This window comes from Mytilus edulis, chromosome 3 (genome assembly GCF_963676685.1).
Source record: "Mytilus edulis chromosome 3, xbMytEdul2.2, whole genome shotgun sequence".
Taxonomy (NCBI): domain Eukaryota; kingdom Metazoa; phylum Mollusca; class Bivalvia; order Mytilida; family Mytilidae; genus Mytilus; species Mytilus edulis.
This window is the reverse complement of record NC_092346.1, coordinates 5,568,605-5,587,320: the sequence shown is the minus strand read 5'-3', so window position 1 is coordinate 5,587,320 and position 18,716 is coordinate 5,568,605.

The window sequence follows — 18,716 nt, the reverse complement described above, 5'->3', positions numbered from 1 at the left end:
TGTTTGTTATTATTTAAATGGAAACCAAACAAAAGAAGTTTTCAGGAAAGGGATAGATTTTGAGACACTCAAAAGCCACAAATAGTAGAATAGTCAACATTTATTTAATGGCAAAAAACAAAGACAAATAATAGTTTACAAAACATTGTATATGCAGTATAAGATATATATTGGTGTATGGAATGATTGTAAGGTGTACATGTCTAGCTGACAGGTGTCATCTGACCTTGACCTCATTTTCATTGTTCAATGGTCAAAGTTAAGTTTTTGAGTTTTAGTCTATTTTTTCGAGTACTATATTAAATAGGTCAACATTTGGTGTATGGAAATATTTTATGGTTTAAATGTCAGTCATACAGGTCTTATTTGACCTTGACCTCTTTTTTACGGTTCATTGCTAAGTGTAAAGTATTTGTGTTTTGGTCTTTTTCTTAATTTATAAGCAATAGGTCAACTATATTTGCTGTATGGAAGAATTGTTAGCTGTAAATGTCTGCCTGGCATGGTTCATCTGACCTTGACCTCATTTTCATGGTTCATTGATCAATGTCTTAAGATTTCTTGGTTAATGTTGAGCTTATTTGACAGTTGTAATAAAGCTTTATATTTAGGACTATCAACATAATATCAATGATTAGTAAGGCGAGACATTTCTTCGTGTGCACTCTTGCTCAGTGATTTCCCTGTTTTTACCTTATATCCTACACATCAAATTTTTTTATTTGTCATCACTTTTAACAACAAAAAATGTCAACTATAGAAGATAAAACAAAGCTTCATGATTGAAACCAACAACTCTATAAAAAATCTTCATGGGGGATTTTTTGCAAATAGACCTCATGCTCCTCTTATCTTGTCATAAGTGTTCTAAGTCACTTTAGTGTTTGAATGTTTCCAAAAAGCAGGGAAAAAAACAATGCCACCAAGTATGTATGTGCTAAATACCTTTTTTAACTGTTTTAAAGTCCTCGGTTCATATTTTGAAATTCGGGCTAATGCCTCTCATTGTGTTAGTTGTCAGGTCACGGTGCTGAAGAACAATTCTGGCTCATTGATTCAGTCATTGGGCTAACATTGAAACAAATTTAGTGTGAACCCTTTTGAAAATCATGGATCTGGCTATGAAAGCTGTTCTAGTGTATAATTATTTCAATGAAAGAGTTATGACCCTTGGAAACATTAATAATAAATGGTAAATTGCATTGGTAGGGCTTTCAAGTGTACAATTTTTGCCAGAAATTTATGAAACATATAGATTGATATCTTTGACGATTTCGAAAATCAGTGCCGATCAATGATATTTTTTTTAAAGATTTATGTTTTGTGGAAATATTAATTATATGGGAAATTGCAGTTACTGTTCTCATGAATGCAATCCTTGTCAGATTTTTATGAAATATGCATGTCATACAATACAATAATAAAAATAAGATGTGGTATGATTAATAGTTTCTAGTAACTTTCCATCAAAGACCGAGGGACAATGCTAGAAATGTCTTAAAAGTTTGTTTTTTTTTTTTCTTTCTTCCAAACACTTTGAAACAAAACTGCTGGAAGGCCTAATCAATTACAATCTTCAAAACTAAAAGAATCTAAAGTTATACCAAAGTTTGCTATAACTATGCACGAGTTTGGAAAAAAATGTTTCAAATTATGAGTATATTTATATTTTAAATTTAGTCCTGATATCTATGATGAGTTTATTTACAATAAACTCATCATAGATACCAGGACTGAATTTAGTATATACGCTAGACGCGCGTTTCGTCTACAAAAGACTCATCAGTGACGCTCGAATCCAAAAAAATTTAAAAAGGCCAAATAAAGTACGAAGTTGAAGAGCATTGAGGACCAAAATTCCTAAAAGTTTTGTCAAATACAGCTATGGTAATCTATGGCTGAGGTAGAAAAGCCTCAGTATTTCAAAAAGTTCAAAAATTTGTAGACAGTAAATTTATAAATAAAACCTTATCAATGACAATTCATGTCAGCACAAAAAGTGCTGACTACTGAGCTTGTGATACCCTCGGGGAAATAAATCTCCACCATTACAGATTAAACCATCCTTATATTTTTTAATGATATTGCACATCCAATATTTCTAAAACGAATTTGCTTAATTGATCTATATTTCACTAAGTTTTGGTTATGACAAACAAAATCTATACGTGACTTCGTTCAACCAACTCATCTTCATTACCGAGTTAAGATGCAATTGTTTTCTATAGACATCTTTTCAAACCACTAGTTCCTGTTCTACCCTCTTGGGGATGAACATGACCCTCGGCAGTGGAATATCGTAAATGCAATTAACGTTTTGTACTATGTTAAATGTGAATCATTTTTAGAAACATACGTATATAATAATTTTTTTGAGGTGGGATATATTTGCAAAAAAATCCTTATGAATAAAAAAAAAATATGCTGTAAGTGAAGGCAACAGTAGTTTACCGCTGTTCTAAATCGATTGCCGAAGATAAAAACAAATCCGGGTTGCACACTAAAAGCTATAAAAACACACTAACTATAAGAGGATAACAAATGAATAACAGGAACAATGAAGTGCAACAAAACAAACGCCAACATATATAGAAACGAACTATTTAATAACAACTGCCATATTTCTGACTTGGATATTCTAAGGGAAAATGGTTGGCTGAACCTGGTTTAATAATGGCTAGCCCAACCTCCTGCTTATATGGCTGTGTTAAAAAAAAAGGTTATGGTTAAAAGTGCTACTGATGACATGTTTCCCTTATAGAAGTAGAAAGTGTGTAAAGTGTGTAAATAGTATGTTTAAATGGCACGTTGGTATGGCTTGGTGCATGTTATTTTACCACAGTATAATTTGATAGTATGAACTATTATAGTTCTAAGGGAATCCAGACAATGGTAAACATCAAACATGTATTTCTTGTTTGGTTTAAATAAGATGAGGCTAATTTATTATGTCACGTAAATGTGTAGACTGAAGACTGACCGTGATTGTTACAAAATATATCATCGTTTATAGTTTCTACGTTGTTGAAATTAATCTGGTGTAGTATCATACATAAATGATTAATAAATTCAAATTAAAAAAAAAGAGCAAAGCAACATGATTGAGCAAATATCTAAACGTTGACTCTACATGGCAGTGGTTTGTTTTTCCCGACAAAGCAAGAAATTATGGTCAATGGGTGGAAAGCAAGCAACAATTATAAATGTTTTGTTTACTTGCTTGCTTTATTGTCTTTATCTTGCTTAAGCACTGTAAATTAGATTGACATCTGCAATCAAAAGATAGCCGGGGCTTCATCTTGTTCACGTTACTAGTATGCTCAGCATTGTACTTAACATTGAATAACATTTAAGGATAGCGTGTACAAGCTGAAGCGCCGCCTATCTTGATTGCAGATGTCAATCTTTGTTACCATGGTTGAGCAAACATTTAGACAAGTAAAGCAAGCAAGCCAACCAAACCTTAAAACTACAAGCATTAGGAAATCAGCCCTTATTGATTACTTTTATGACGTTGTAGTATAGGTAAAGAATACATTTTGATCCCTTATGTGTCTGGTGAGTGACCAGTACAAGTTAGGGAAACAGATTTATTCCAGAGAGACAGAGAACAGATGATAATGCAATAACTATTACTTACACGAATAAATAAATGACCAATAAATAAAAAAGAACGCATGTTGAAGTTTATCTATAAACGTGGTCTCTACATTACAGTTGATTTCCCCGACAAATCATGATATTATAGTCACTGGATAGAAAGCAAGCAACATTTAGAAATTGATGTTTGAACTTGCCAGCTGGAGTAATTTTTATAACTTAGACTAGTACAAAAATGTAATTAATTCAAAATATTAGAACTATTTTCCAAATGCTTTTAGTTTGCTTGTTGACTTGTTTGCTTTATTTGTATTAATATTTGCTCGGGCATTGCAATTAAGATTGACATCAGCAATCACTAGATTGGCGTGGCTATTATCAATGTTCAAAAACTGAAAAATAGTTGAAAACGGCTGCTGAACATCAAATCGAAACAAGGTAACAAAGTACCAACTAATAAAATTACAAAAGACACAAGATATAGATCTAAGCATGTTCTCAGTAACTGACATATATACCTTAATTACAGTGTTTCCACTGCTCATCTGGTTCCGTCATCAGGTGGATCCCCTCTCCTCGACTGTTTCGGTGCTGTCCACGACAATCTCCAGGGGGTGAACCGACTGAGTTGATCAAGTTCAACCAGGAACCAGCTAGCTCTTCCACTGCTCTTATCTCCTTCTCCATACCCAAACCAGAAGCTGCCTCTGCCTGTCTCCAAACTTTTCTTACTGGTCCAGTTGGTCATAGGAACACCAAGGCTCTCCAAATACATTTGAGAAACAAAGCCTCCACAGCCTTCCTCCACTGGAAAATACCATATCCTCAAATTCTTCCATTCATGTTCCTGGAACTTGGCAATGTGTCTCTCATGGGCTTCTTCCTGCCTTGTTTCCCATGACACTGTTAGCTCTACAAGAATGACCTGTCCGCTGATTCTGGAAAACAGCACAATGTCAGGTAATAGGGTTGTTGTTAAAATCGGTCTTGGGAATGCAGTCTTCCCCCAATGTCGGCTTGCATCTCCAAGTAATTTGCTGTTGCTAGAATACCCCTGGATTTGCTGTATGTGATTCTTGATGACTCTCCACCTCCTTTGATGAAGTTAGTGAACTTTGGCGCCTTCTCTATCTTAGTCTTCTTCCCCCTCTGTTTGTCCAAGACATGTCTGTGTTTTTTCGCGACGGACTTGGTAATGGCGCCATGTATATCTACCATCCTTCAGAGCTGTCCTGCAAGACGACAAAATATGTTCTAGGTTTGCTGGTTTACCGCACAACTTACAAATAATGTCTTTAATCAGTTTCGACATTGTAAGGTTTTTCGTTTTTGGTAGTACGTCGTACACTGATCTTAGTAAGAAGCTTATCTTCTGACCGTCCATTCCCTTTATTTCATGCAACTGATCTTTCTTGGTCTTGTCATTTCCCATTTCATATATTGCCTTTGTTGTTTCATACTGACGGTTCTTACTTGTTTTTCTACTTCCTCACGACGAACTTCTTGCTGAACAAGTTCTCCTTCTATGTTTTGTATTTGCTGACTGCCATAATGGTTGCTGAATGTTGCCAAAACCAAGTCGCCCTGATGTTACCGTGACCACTATGTCCCTATATGCCTTAATCTGCTATCTGCATCTTCAACAGCGCTTTTGGTTTTGGCGATTTTAAACTCCCCTATAATAGTAGACAGTTGTAGTTGAAGGTTTGAACTTGTGCTGTTACAAAAACTCGTTGGAGTCCCAATCCATATGCGTAAGTGTATGTTGAACATCCTATCTAAACTTTCAACCTTGGTTAGAGGTACTTCGTTCATCAATAGAGGCCATGTGATCTTTTGTAATATTCTATGCTGATAACACCACGCCTTGTACTTCCCGGGTAAACCAGACTTGTCAATAATGTCCATCCGCTTTTCTGCCTGTGATACCTTCTCATCTACACTTTCTCTGTCGTTCAAGGAGTCTAAAAAAACACTTACCCAAGCTTTTGACTAGTTCTACATGGTTGTTGGAATGATGTCTCCTCCAATTCTGATCTTCCTGTCCTGCACCTTTCCTTTCTTTAATATCAGACTCCTTGACTTTGATGGCTTGAACTTCAAACGTGCCCAGTCTATAAGCTCACCTAGATCTTGCAACATCCACTCGCCTTCCAGAGCTGACTTTGCTGTTATTGTCATGTCATCCATGAATGCTCTTGTTGGTGGCTGACTGACCCAAGCTGACATTACAGGTCTTTTGCACATCTTCTCTGCTGTATTTATAAGGTTCGGTTTCATTCATTCATCACAAAATCAGTTGTAATACCAGTGAAAACAATATTCAAAGATATAATAACGATGGTGAATTGGTAACCTTTTAGAATAAGTTCATTTAAATGATTAATAAGTCTAACGTATCGCATCTAAATGTACAGGCTCTGTAAAGACCATGATGGTAACATTAGGATGTGCTTTTACGTTAGAAATAAGTGTTCTTCAGGTACAGCCAACCTTTCAACCCAAATATTTGTAAATCTATTGAAGAAAATAGTAAAGGTTTATAGTCATTTGCGGTAACGAAATCCCTGACGCTCGGTGAATTATCATTTTTTCATATTTTTATTTTTTAGTGTTAAGTATTCTGCAAATACGTGACTAATGTGGTGATTAAAAGTACAGATTTAACTTTTGCAGTTAATCTTTTTATTGAGGATAAACCCATCATAGATATCTGAGTTGAAATTTTATATTTACACCAGACGCGCGTTTCGTCTACAAAAGACGCTCGAATAAAAAAAATGTTAAAAAGGACAAATAAAGTACGAAGTTGAAGAGCATTGAAAATAAAAAATTCCTAAAAGTTTTGCCAAATACAGCTAAGGTATTCTATTCCTGAGGTATAAAAGCCTTAGTTTTTCAAAAAATCAAAGTTATAAAGACATAAGTTTTTTAACAGAAGAAAAATATATACTAGTAGTTTCTGCTTCATAAATATTTGTGTCGTAATTTTGAATTTCTTATACATGAGGAGTGCCGCTGCAGCTGAGACCGTGGTATACTTTGCATTACGTGTCTGAAATTCGTGTGTTTTCCTCCGGTTGTTTGATGTTCATGTGTATTTCCTCAAGGAAGATGAACTATTTTCAATGCCGGGATGTAACTGCGTCGAAAGTTAATTATAAAGAAGACACAGGTGCAAGGAAAGAAGCGGTCATTGTTGTCAAGATTACAATATTGACTACACGATATCAATTTAAAAAATAAAGTCACAATTTTGTTTTCTGAAAATATCTGTATCCTTCTTCGCTTTACGGGTTTTCTCCACAATTCTCCATTATTTATATTTAGCATCTCGTTATTCTCCACTCTTTATTATTTTATTCTTTTTTTGAAAATATAAAACAACACGTTTAATAATTTATTGCGTCCGAAGCGCTTTTCTGGATTTACCTTCATCAGGAACGCTCAAAGCCAAACATTTGAAATCCGAAGATGTATAAGTACCGAAAATCGTTGAAGAGCTATATGTTAAAAATACCTAAAATAAATAGCCAAATTCATCTAAAGCCAACTTTGCCTGAGGGAGTTGAAACCTTAGTTTCATAATAATTTCAAAATTTATAAACGGACAATTTTAGTAAAGTTTAACGTATTTATTTTTTTCATTTTTGAGCAATTACATTCACTAATTTTGTTTCCTGAAAATTATCCGTATCCTTCTCCGCTTACAGGTTGGGAAGACACATATTTTCCTGGACATGTGCTGAATTCCGACACAAAAAGGCGTTCAGGATTACCGGTAACATTGTCTAGTCATAATTAACTTCCCAATTACCGAAAGGTATGTCCGCTTTCTCCTGTATTTGTTTTATCATAATCAACTTGAGTCACAATTAACTTCTCAATTACAGAAAGCTGTATCCGCCTTCTCTTGTGTTTGTCTTGCTCACAAAGTATCGGAACAATGATGAAACCTCAAGGAATTTGATGAATCTAGATATCAAAGTACTCAAACTAGTATAATAGCCATACCTGTACTTCCAATTGAATTTTATAATAGTTTCAGAATATTTCCTATTTTTTTTCCATACATATATATTCTAGATAAGTTTGTGAATTCTTCATTTTTTTTTGCCTGGTAATTTTTCTCTATTCTATATACTTAAGCCTATAATTCTATATTATTCATATTTTAGCACATCGTTATTCTTTATTCATTTATTTTTTTATTTACCGTATTTAGTAAATCCGCATCCACACCCTTATAAGTACAAATATTTGATCAAAACTGCATTTTCTTAATATCTATAAGTTAGTCGGAATTTATTGGACAATACAAATCTTAAATTTAAAAATGCGACTGTCCGCTAAAACTGTTACTAGGGGACGCCTTGAACTCGTTCTCAGTGAAGCGACAGTGTGTGTTCCATACTGAAGGCAATGTTCAATAAGAAGAGGCTTAGCCACGGAAACATACAATGAAGTGATTTTATGTCATATCGTTTCTTTCAATTTAAAACTTTTCATTTGTCGGAATCTCTGTCATCTGTCTTTTTTAGCTCACCTGGCCCGAAGGGCCAAGTGAGCTTTTCTCATCACTTGGCGTCCGTCGTCCGTCGTCCGTCGTCGTTAACTTTTACAAAAATCTTCTCCTCTGAAACTACTGGGCCAAATTGAACTAAACTTGGCCACAATCATCATTGGGGTATCTAGTTTAAAAAATGTGTGGTGTGACTTGGCCAACCAACCAAGATGGCCGCCATGGCTAAAAATAGAACATAGGGGTAAAATGCAGTTTTTGGCTTCTAACTCAAAAACCAAAGTATTTAGAGCAAATCTGACATGAAGTAAAATTATTTATCAGGTCAAGATCTATCTGCCCTGAAATTTTCAGATGCATCTGACAACCCGTTGTTGGGTTGCTGCCCCTGAATTGGTAATTTTAGGGAATTTTTGCTGTTTTTGGTTATTATCTTGAATATTATTATAGATAGAGATAAACTGTAAACAGCAATATATGTTCAACAAAGTAAGATTTACAAATAATTCACATGACCAAAATGGTCAGTTGACCCCTTTAGGAGTTATTAACCTTTATAGTCAATTTTTAACCACTTTTCGTAAATCTTAGTAATCTTTTACAAAAATCTTCTTCTCTGAAACTACTGGGCCAAATTAATCCAAACTTGGCCACAATCATCATTGGGGTATCTAGTTTAAAAAATATGTAGGGTGACCCTGCCAACCAACCAAGATGGCCACCACGGCTATAAATAGAACATATCGGTCAAATGTAGATTTTGGCTTATAACTCAAAAACAAAAGCCTTTACAGCAAATCTGACGGAAGTAAAATTGTTTATCAGGTCAAAATCTATCTGCCCTGAAATTTTCAGATGAATGGGAAAACCCGTTGTTGGGTTGTTGCCCCTGAATCGATAATTTTAATGAAATTTTGCTGTTTTGGGTTATTATCTTGAATATTATTATAGATAGAGATAAACTGTAAACAGTTATAATGTTCAGCAAAGTAAGATATACAAATAAGTCAGCTTGACTGAAATGGTCAGTTGACCCCTTTAGGAGTTATTGCCCTTTATAGTCAATTTTTAACCATTTTTCATAAATCTTAGTAATCTTTTGGTAGGCACTTAAAGTTAACCATCGAGGGACGTTAACTACCGAGGGTAGTAATGAATATTCATCTTTACCGGATGATTGACAGTGATGTAAATAAAAACATGAGAGTGATTACCGTGTGTCAACGTCATATCAAATTAATTCAATTTAATTGTTAGAAATACTGTTTTCTTCTGAAAATTAAAAAATAAATAAAATTGAATGGAATGGAATGGAATTGAGCTATGTACAATACAGTAAATAATAGCAATTAGAATTAGACGGTAGACAAGCATATTTTGCCTATTGATTCTTTTTTGCATGCCTATTTGGTTATATTATAATGCACTAATTGTTTTGATACTGTTTAATGTTTAAATAAGACCCATATGTGAACCATTTATGCACTTTTAATATAAAGATCAGATTCACACAGGATCATACAGTTCGAGCTAACTATTTTATGTACGAGAGCTATTACTAATGTCTCAGACTAATGTAACGGTGATGCTGAGATAATCTCCCTTTGCTAGAATATGGGATGACGCAAAATGAACTATATCACTGTGCAAGAACGGAATAGCAAAGTGAATATATAAATCAAACTGTATTGGGATGATTTGGTAAACGTTTATCCAACTTACTGGATATTTTATGAAAGATTTTGCCATTTGTATAGAGGAATTATACCTTTTCAAATAAACTTGGGAGAATAATACACTAATTATAGAATTTTTGGCAACTTAAACGAACTAAACTTGTCAAATATACATCAAATTCATAGTCTTTGAATGTAAATTTGTTGCGTGCACTTGTAAATATTTAATGCGATGAGTGTCATTATAGCCTGAAATGAGACTTTGATTACAACGATTAAGAAAAAATCCTGATTAATTCAAACGCAATACTTCAAAATGCGAGTCTTAATTATTGTCGCAATAATAAAAACCTCGCATTAATTTCTGAATTTACAGACATCTGTACCGTCAGCGTACCGTGATCTGTTAGAGTTTTTTTTAATAGTTAATTCCGGTGTCACTTTGTCTCTTTTAGAGAGTTGTCTCATTGGCAATCATGCCATATCTTCTTTTTTTATATAATAAAACAAAAACCTGAACGACTTTACATTATAAATTAAAATGCATCCTAGTCGTGATGGAAACAGAGTCAAATGAACAAATGGACTAGATGAAACTGAACGAAAAAAAGAAAGAAAACACCAATTTGATCTGATAGGGGTGAATTCTATTCTTTATTCAAACTCGAGTTTGGTTTGGAACCGTATCTATTGCGATTATTACCCAAGGACAGATATTACATATCTAAACTTCGATGCTCGAATTTGAAGTTACCTATTGAGACGGGTAGATGGGCGAGGATCGCGAGGGAAAATAGAATATGTACATTATGTAATGAGGGAATAGGGGATGAGTTTCATATATTGTTTACCTGTAAAAATGCTGATGTTTCTGCTCTTAGATCAAAGTTTGTACCAAATTACTATGTAATGAATCCAAGCAAGAAGAAATTCACTGGCTTGTTGTCTATATGTAACGTACAAGTTCAAAGGAAATTATCAATTTTCGTGAAGAAAATCATAAAATACTTAATCTAATTATACCAATTGTCTTTTAAAATATACTATGTATTTGTGTTTCGTTTGTCCTGTCTCGCTATGTATTATCTTAATATGGTTGTATATATTATTATCCTCTTGTACACAAGTATGTGTCTGAGGTTATGAATAAAATCTTGAAATCTTGATACAAGAAAAGATTATATTTGCTTCGGCTTTTTCCATTTGCGCCAATCTGCACTTAATTAGCGCCTATTTTTTTTATTTCTTTGCGCCAAATTTATTTTCTTCATTTGCACAAATTAACAGGTAAACACAAGTCATGAGGCATATAAGATGTATAGAATTTATTTATATAATAACAAAAATATTCCTTCTGGCCTTTTGCCACCTGCCACTTGCTCACACGTGACGGGGAGGAGGAGGGGGATTGAAAGCAGGATAAGTTTATTGCAAGTGTACATCACTCTTGAAGTAGCACTTTATAAAATAAGATTGTAACAGTTTGACATAAAAAGCACATTTGCATATGCACAAATCTTTTTTAACTGAGTATTGTCATGCAACACTTCTGTTGAACTGCAACCTTGTGATATCTTCCCTACAATAAAGCATCCCCTTTTTTATCAAAATTTTTATAAGTTAAAGCCTGTTTTTTCTTTATGGCATCGGTTCCATATATGAAAGTAAATGTTCGGGTACCAGAAGTGTGATTAAATGATGATACCCATGATCTCAACATGTGTCTATACACACATTTATCTATATTGTAGCTTGTGTTCATTGAATTGCTGCGTTTGGTTAAACAAGTTTAATTTTATCATCTAAATTTATCAGACCTAACCTTTCGAATCAATTTGGCGCAAATTAAAAAATGTAAATGTGCGCAAATGAAAAAACATATGCTCTTTCAAAATTGGCGTAATTGTCATACGTACATTCACCGATCACATATTACTGGTTAGATTAATAGGGAATGTTACTGTTCAAATAAATGTCATCGGTCATTCAGAGTGAAGTATAGATACAAAACTTTGGACCGTCGATTGAAAATAGTTTGTTTTGATAACAACCGCCGGTAGGTATAGACAAACACGGTTGATAGACGGTATATAGGAGCACTAAATTCTATGTTAACCACCGACAGTAGGTATAAAGAAATACTATTGAAAGACGGTATATAAAGGAACACTATATTTTACGTTAACCACCGACGGTAGGTATAAAGAAATACTGTTAATAGACGGTATATAGGAGCACTATATTGTATGTTAACCACCGACGGTAGGTAAATTCAGATACTTTTGACAGACGGTATATATGAGCACTATATACGGACCATATAATTACGTTATATTGACCATCGACGGTAGGTATAAATGAAAACTGTTGATAGACGGTTTATAGGAGCACTTTATTGTATGTTAACCACCGACAGTATGTATAGACACATAATTTTAATAGACAGCACTATATTTTACGTAAACCACCGACGGTAGGTATACACAAATACTTTTGATATACGGTATATAGGAGTACTGTATTGCTTGTTAACCACCGATGGTAAGTATAAACAGGTACTGTTGATATACCGTATATAGGAGTACTATATGTAATGTTAACCACCGACGGTAGGTATAGACTAAATACTGTTGATAGACAGTATATAGGAGGACTATATTGCATGTTAACCACCGACGATAGGTATAGACAAATACTGTTGATATACGGTATATAGGTGCACTGTATTGCATGTTAACCACCGACGGTAGGTATAGACAGGTACTGTTGATATACGGTATATAGGAGTACTGTATGGCATGTTAACCACCGACGGTAGGTATAGACAAATACTGTTGATAGACGGTATATAGGAGTACTGTATGGCATGTTAACCACCGACGGTAGGTACAGACAAATACTGTTGATAGACGAAATATAGGAGTACTGTATGGCATGTTAACCATCAACGGTAGGTATAGACAAATACTGTTGATAGACAGTATATAGGAGGACTATATTGCATGTTAACCACCGACGGTAGGTATAGACAAAAACTGTTGATAGACGGTATATAGGAGCACTATATGGTATGTTAACTACCAACAGTAGGTATAGACTAAAACTCTTGATAGACGGTATATAGGAGCACTATATTGCATGTTAACTACCAACAGTAGGTATAGACTAAAACTCTTGATAAACGGTATATAGGAGCACTATATTGTATGTTAACCACCGACGGTAGGTATAGACAAATACTGTTGATAGACGGTATATACACATGTAGGAGCACTATATTGTATGTTAACTACCGACAGTAGGTATAGACAAATACTGTTGATAGACGCTATATAGGAGCACTGTATTGTATGTTAACTACCAACAGTAGGTAAAGATTAAAACTCTTGATAGACGGTATATGTAATAGCACTATATCGTATGTTAATCACCGACGGTAGGTATAGACAAATACTGGTGATAGACGGTATATAGGAGCACTATATTGTATGTTAACTACCGACAGTAGGTATAGACAAATAATGCTGATAGACAGTATATAGGAGCTCTATATTGTATGTTAACTACCGACAGTAGGTATAGACTAAAACTCTTGATAGACGGTATATAGGAGCACTATATTGTATGTTAACTACCGACAGTAGGTATAGACTAAAACTCTTGATAGACGGTATATAGGAGCACTATATTGTATGTTAACCACCGACGGTAGGTATAGACAAATACTGTTGATAGACGGTATATACATTGTAGGAGCACTATATTGTATGTTAACCACCGACGGTAGGTATAGACAAATACTGTTGATAGACGGTATAAAGAAGAACTATATTGTATGTTAACTACCGACAGTAGGTATAGACAAATACTGTTGATAGACGGTATATAGGAACACTATATTGTATGTTAACTACCGACAGTAGGTATAGACAAATACTGGTGATAGACGGTATATAGGAGCACTATATTGTATGTTAACTACCGACAGTAGGTATAGACTAAAACTCTTGATAGACGGTATATAGGAGCACTATATTGTATGTTAACCACCGACGGTAGGTATAGACAAATACTGTTGATAGACGGTATATACATTGTAGGAGCACTATATTGTATGTTAACCACCGACGGTAGGTATAGACAAATACTGTTGATAGACGGTATAAAGAAGAACTATATTGTATGTTAACTACCGACAGTAGGTATAGACTAAAACTCTTGATAGACGGTATATAGGAGCACTATATTGTATGTTAACCACCGACGGTAGGTATAGACAAATACTGTTGATAGACGGTATATACATTGTAGGAGCACTATATTGTATGTTAACCACCGACGGTAGGTATAGTCATATACTGTTGATAGATGGTATAATGAAGCACTATATTGTATGTTAACCAGCGACGGTAGGTATAGACATATACTATTGATAGATGGTATATAGGAGCACTATATTGTATGTTAACCAGCGACGGTAGGTATAGACAAATACTGCTGATAGACGGTATAAAGAAGAACTATATTGTATGTTAACCACCGACGGTAGGTATAGACAAATACTGTTGATAGACGGTATATAGGAGCACTATATTGTATGTTAACTACCGACGATAGGTATAGACAAATACTGTTGATATACGGTATATAGGTGCACTGTATTGCATGTTAACCACCGACGGTAGGTATAGACAGGTACTGTTGATATACGGTATATAGGAGTACTGTATGGCATGTTAACCAACGACGGTAGGTATAGACAAATACTGTTGATAGACGGTATATTGGAGCACTATATTGTATGTTAACCACTGACGGTAGGTAAATTCAGATACTTTTGACAGACGGTATATATGAGCACTATATACGGACCATATAATTCGTTATATTGACCATCGACGGTAGGTATAAATGAAAACTGTTAATAGACGGTTTATAGGAGCACTTTATTGTATGTTTACCACCGACAGTATGTATAGACACATGATTTTAATAGACAGCACTATATTTTACGTTAACCACCGACGGTAGGTATAGAAAAATACTTTTGATATACGGTATATAGGAGTACTGTATTGCTTGTTAACCACCGATGGTAGGTATAAACAGGTACTGTTGATATAGGGTATATAGGAGTACTATATGTCATGTTAACCACCGACGGTAGGTATAGACTAAATACTGTTGATAGACAGTATATAGAACTAAATTGCATGTTAACCACCGACGATAGGTATAGACAAATACTGTTGATATACGGTATATAGGTGCACTGTATTGCATGTTTACCACCGACGGTGGGTATAGAAACAGGTTAGAAACATAGTGTTGATAGACAGTAAATAGGAGCACTATATTGCATGTTAACCACCGATGGTAGGTTTAGAAGAATACTGATAATAGACGGTATATAGGTGCACTGTATTATATGTTAACCACCGACGGTAGGTAGAGAAAAATAGTATTGATAGACGGTATATAGGAGTACTGTAATGCTTGTTAACCACCGATGGTAGGTATAGACAGGTACTGTTGATATACGGTATATAGGAGTACTGTATGGCATGTTAACCACCGACGGTAGGTACAGACAAATACTGTTGATAGACGATATATAGGAGTACTGTATGGCATGTTAACCACCAACGGTAGGTATAGACAAATACTGTTGATAGACAGTATATAGGAGGACTATATTACATGTTAACCACCGACGGTAGGTATAGACAAATACTGTTGATAGACGGTATATAGGAGCACTATATTGTATGTTAACTACCAACAGTAGGCATAGACTAAAACTCTTGATAGACGGTATACAGGAGAACTATATTGTATGTTAACTACCAACAGTAGGTATAGACTAAAACTCTTGATAGACGGTATATAGGAGCACTATATTGTATGTTAACCACCGACGGTAGGTATAGACAAATACTGTTGATAGACGGTATATACACATGTAGGAGCACTATATTGTATGTTAACTACCGACAGTAGGTATAGACAAATACTGTTGATAGACAGTATATAGGAGCACTGTATTGTATGTTAACTACCAACAGTAGGTAAAGACTAAAACTCTTGATAGACGGTATATTTAATAGCACTATATCGTATGTTAATCACCGACGGTAGGTATAGACAAATACTGGTGATAGACGGTATATAGGAGCACTATATTGTATGTTAACTACCGACAGTAGGTATAGACAAGTAATGGTGATAGACGGTATATAGGAGCTCTATATTGTATGTTAACCACCGACGGTAGGTATAGACAAATACTGCTGATAGACGGTATATAGGAGCACTATATTGTATGTTAACCACCGACGGTAGGTATAGACAAATACTGTTAATAGACGGTATATAGGTGCACTATATTGTATGTTACCTTCCGACAGTAGGTATAGACAAAAACTGTTGATAGACGGTATATAGGAACACTATATTGTATGTTAACTACCGACAGTAGGTATAGACAAATACTGGTGATAGACGGTATATAGGAGCACTATATTGTATGTTAACTACCGACAGTAGGTATAGACTAAAACTCTTGATAGACGGTATATAGGAGCACTATATTGTATGTTAACCACCGACTGTAGGTATAGAAAAATACTGTATATAGACGGTATATAGAAGCACTATATTGTATGTTAACTACCGACAGTAGGTATAGACAAATACTGTTGATAGACGGTATATGGGAGCACTATATTGTATGTTAACCACCGACGGTAGGTAAATTCAGATACTTTTGACAGACGGTATATATGAGCACTATATACGGATCATATAATACGTTATATTGACCATCGACGGTAGGTATCAATGAAAACTGTTGATAGACGGTTTATAGGAGCACTTTATTGTATGTTTACCACCGACAGTATGTATAGACACATGATTTTAATAGACAGCACTATATTTTACGTTTACCACCGACGGTAGGTATAGACAAATACTTTTGATATACGGTATATAGGAGTACTGTATTGCTTGTTAACCACCAATGGTAGGTATAAACAGGTACTGTTGATATAGGGTATATAGGAGTACTATATGTCATGTTAACCACCGACGGTAGGTATAGACTAAATACTGTTGATAGAAGGACTATATTGCATGTTAACCACCGACGATAGGTATAGACAAATACTGTTGATATACGGTATATAGGTGCACTGTATTGCATGTTAACCACCGACGGTAGTTATAGCCAAATACTGTTTATATACGGTAAATAGGAGTACTGTATTGCATGTTAACCACCGACGGTAGGTATAGATAAATACTGTTGGTAGACGGTATATAGGAGCACTATATCGCATGTTAACTACCAACTGTAGGTTTAGAAAAATACTGATAATAGACGGTATATAGGAGCATTATATTGCATGTTAACCACCAAACGGTAGGTATAGACAAATACTATTGATAGACGGTGTGAAGGAGTACTAATTCGTATGTTAACCACTGACGGTAGGTATAGACAAAAACTGTTGATATACGGTGAATAGGAGTACTGTATTGCATGTTAACCACCGACGGTAGGTATAGATAGAATGAAATTCAAAACAGTGTGGCTGTGGCCATTGATTGACACATTAAATTCATCCATTGACTGGGACAATTTACATGAACGTTTGTCTGTAACGACCACTGTTCACGACGTACCTACGATAGACATTTAAACTGTGGGGTCACCAAAGGTTTCTTAACGCCTTTAATTATAAAATAATTCAAAAAAATAATCAGGAATAACCTTTATGTTTTGATTTATACAACTGATATAAATCAAAACATCGTGTTATTTCTGATTTGTTTTTCGAATTACTTTATTAAGTTGTTGAGAACCTTTGGTGACCCCATAGTTTAAGTGTCTTTAAAAAGTACATAGTGAGCAGTGGTAGTTACATACAAACGTTCACCTTAATTGTCCCAGTCAATGGATGAATTTAATGTGTCAATCAATGGCCACAGCCACACTGTTTTGAATTTCATTATAAATACTGTTGGTAGACGGTATATAGGAGCACTATATCGCATGTTAACTACAGACGGTAGGTTTAGAAAAATACTGATAATAGACGGTATATAGGAGCATTATATTGCATGTTAACTACCGACAGTAGGTATAGACAAATAATGTTGATAGACGGTATATAGGAGCACTATATTGTATGTTAACTACCAACAGTAGGTATAGACTAAAACTCTTGATAGACGGTATATATAATAGCACTATATCGTATGTTAATCACCGACGATAGGTATAGACAAATACTGGTGATAGACGGTATATAGGAGAACTATATTGTATGTTAACCACCGACGGTAGGTACAGACAAATACTGTTGATATACGGTGTATAGGAGCACTATACTGTATGTTAACTACCGACGGTAGGTATAGACAAATACTGTTGATAGACGGTATATAGGAGCACTATATTGTATGTTAACCACCGACGGTAGGTATAGACAAATACTGTTGATATAAGGTACATTGGAGTACTGTATTGCATGTTAACCACCGACGGTAGGTATAGATAAATACTGTTGGTAGACGATATATAGGAGCACTGTATTGTTATTGGTTGCTGTTTTTGATATTGATTTTACGTTTATCGTTTCAGCATTAATCGGGCTGTTAGTTTTCGTTTTTCGTCACATCTAGTCAGGAATGGGTTTGAATAGCATTTTACATGAATACATATGTGTAACTCATGGCTGATTCACATTCGTTTGTCTTTGATGGATAAGTTTCCCATTGGCAATATTACCACATATCTTCTGAATTTTCATTGCATCATCTAAACATGTAAAATTCGTATATAGAAAATATATACGTATAGATAATATATATATAATATAAAAAAGTAGATGTTGTATGATTGCCAATTAGAC